Raw genomic sequence first — 2,741 nt, forward strand, 5'->3', positions numbered from 1 at the left:
CACCTCTTTTGCATAAATTAGGTCAAACACCTTACGTAAAGATACCCACTCCCCCCCTTTTCTTCATACTTTTCAACCCATTTTCCCCCAAAATTAATAAAATTATCTAAATTTTGTCATAATTAATCATTATCAGTCCCACATTATACAAAAATGGTGGTATAGTTGCTTAACGTGAGTTTTGACCTTTGACCTGATAGGACACAGACTACCAATTATTTTGCTATATATCCCTTTATAACATAAAAATTAATCTAAAAAAATTCAACAGCTCAACTCACCTGAAATTCGGCACAGAGCTAGAACCATTCAAGTCCAAAAAATATATATTTCCAAATCTCAGAAAAATTCATCGCACCCAAGTCTTTCTGTGGCACGATAAGTAACCCCTACCCTGCATATTTTCATTCCCTTTGAGAAACAGGTAAACAATGACCTCTTCGCCCCCTTCATACTACGCACCTAATAGCAAAATTCACATTATTCTAAATTTTATATATTTTTTCAGACCCTCTCCTTTCCATCTATGCCCTAAAATAACCCCATTTTACCCTTTTTATATCCCCAAGAATTTTAAAGAAAAAGACCTCTATTTTTAAAATGGTACTACATGCGATGTCAATGAAATAGGGGTAAAATTAGTAGCCTGTAACCTATAAATTTACACTATATATACGTGGTCACAAATTTTCCATGGAAATTTAAGCATACTTAACATAGATGCAAGGCATATAGTGACAGTCTTAAAAATCCACGTAATTTTCAATCCACTGATTAAATGGAAATTGAGATTCCGCTGAATTATGAACCCATGGAAAAAAAGTATGTCTACAGTAACTATAGTAATATTAACTGTGATAAACAGATAAAATACCATTCTGTGGTTTTGGTATGGTAGCAGTTTTACATTGGGGTCCTTTCATGGCTTTGATTTTCTCCACCATGGTGGTATCAGGGCTGGGGCTTCCCTCGTTCTCACTGTCAGTGTGGGGGTGGGATGGCAGGTGACAGAAACTCTCCCTGATCTCTCTGGTCATTCGCTCCATCAGCCGCCTCCTTGTGTTGCTGTCCCTTCGGCAAAAGCAAAAGGCCTCGTCCGAAGTTTGCTCTGTTTCTTGTGTTCTAAAAATATACCCCAGTCAGCATACATACAGATATCAAATTGCAAATTCTGCTGTTATTTGAATTTCAGATAAATGAAAATAAAACATTGGAGAGAAGGGAGGGGCATTATAAAAAAGACCTCACTTTTTTTTGAATATGAATGACAGGATACATTCCACCAGACACATCATCCATGTAGGAATTGAGGCGGTGCCCATTATACGTGAAGTAGACCGTCTCCCTGGGGGTCTGTCCCTGTATGGGGGACTCTCCTGTCCCTCTCCCACCCTATACCTGCTACGTCCCCAGCATTCAGGGTGATGTCTAAACTGAACACTCCTCCACTGAAGTAGACCCTCCCCCTGGGGTCTGTCCTTGTGTGGGGGACTCTCCTGTCCTCTCCCAACCTATACCCGCTACGTAGCCAAGATTCAGGGTGATGTCTAGTCTAACACTCCTCCACTGCAGTAGACTGGCCCTACTGTAGTGGACAGCCTTACCATTGCTACACAAGATTTATTGCTGATCACATTTTTTTTTGTCTTGAGAACAAAATAACCAATGATACAGAGAAAATTTCTCCCTTGAATTAAAGACTACATGTTATGCAGATGTAAAACTATAGAAAAACTCAAATTATATTGAAGGACTTACTTTAGGAAGAGGCATGTTCCTACAGGGTTAGTCCAGGCTCCATCTTTCTTGTCAGCCGACGGAGCGAAGCCAAACGAGATGACTGCACCACTCTCCTCCTGACTGTCTCCAAACGATCAGATCTCCAGCTCCCAGTAAAACGCTGGAGCCTGTATTAAAAGTAAAGAAATGGGTCAACTGTTTCTCTCTCAATATTTTTTGTTCAGTTTTGAATTAATGGGTTTCATGTAAGGAATATAGGTGAATTCTAACTTATGCTAAATATTAAAAGAATAAAGATTAAATTCTTTATTTTCAAGGCATTTATGCAATAGAAATTAGCTTTTACGGTATTTCCTCTAGAGGAAATATTTTTAAATTCAATATAACGGCATTCAGTGAGTTGTAATATAGAGGCATGTACATGAATATAAAGAATATTTTTCCTGGTATTGCTCTACCTGTTGTGGAACTGGTTGGTTGGCGTAGATCATGGTGCCCCTGGGTAGTCCAGTTCCTGTGCTGGGGTCACCAAGGAAGGTCACTCCAGTACGTCATGTCCTGAGAGAATACCGAGGCCCGAACCGGGGGAGGGATCAATTGGCGTCCAGCAACATCTCCTGATTCTGAACAAAACACAGTTTACAATTTTTAACTTGACAAAGTGTATACTATATTTAATAAAGACTCATTTTTCAGATTCATAAACATTGTACCTCACTTATTTAATGATGCTGCGTTTGAGTTTAAGATTGAGCTCTTTGTAAACAAAGCTTTACTTTAATTTTGCTTACTCCAGAAGTTTTTCATTTTTAATCATTTCAACTTACTCACAGCCCGACTGTCAAGCTTGCAGGATGGAGCTGGAGGTTTAGCACAATCCTTGTGTAGTAGCCTAAGTCTGTTGCAGTGGCTTCCACAACAGTCTACCTCCTGTAATATAAAAATACAATTTCTTATCAACATGTAGTTTAGTACATGTAAAATGTCTCAGCTAATCATTT

At 38.8% G+C, this 2,741-nt stretch overlaps 1 long non-coding RNA gene across 1 annotated transcript; it reads right to left on the reverse strand.

The window, feature by feature from the left end:
• Window positions 1-1,498: 1,498 nt before the first annotated feature.
• LOC134282358 (uncharacterized) lies at window positions 1,499-2,288 on the reverse strand. Its single transcript, XR_009995278.1, has 3 exons — window positions 2,199-2,288; window positions 1,759-1,907; window positions 1,499-1,609 (listed from the first exon to the last, which is right to left on the reverse strand). It is a non-coding gene; the product is annotated as an uncharacterized LOC134282358 (long non-coding RNA).
• Between the last annotated feature and the right edge of the window lie 453 nt (window positions 2,289-2,741).

This window comes from Saccostrea cucullata, unplaced genomic scaffold, assembly GCF_032062105.1.
Source record: "Saccostrea cucullata isolate Sc308-1 unplaced genomic scaffold, CSIRO_AGI_Scuc_v1 ctg17951, whole genome shotgun sequence".
In the NCBI taxonomy this organism is placed as follows: Eukaryota; Metazoa; Mollusca; class Bivalvia; order Ostreida; family Ostreidae; genus Saccostrea; species Saccostrea cuccullata.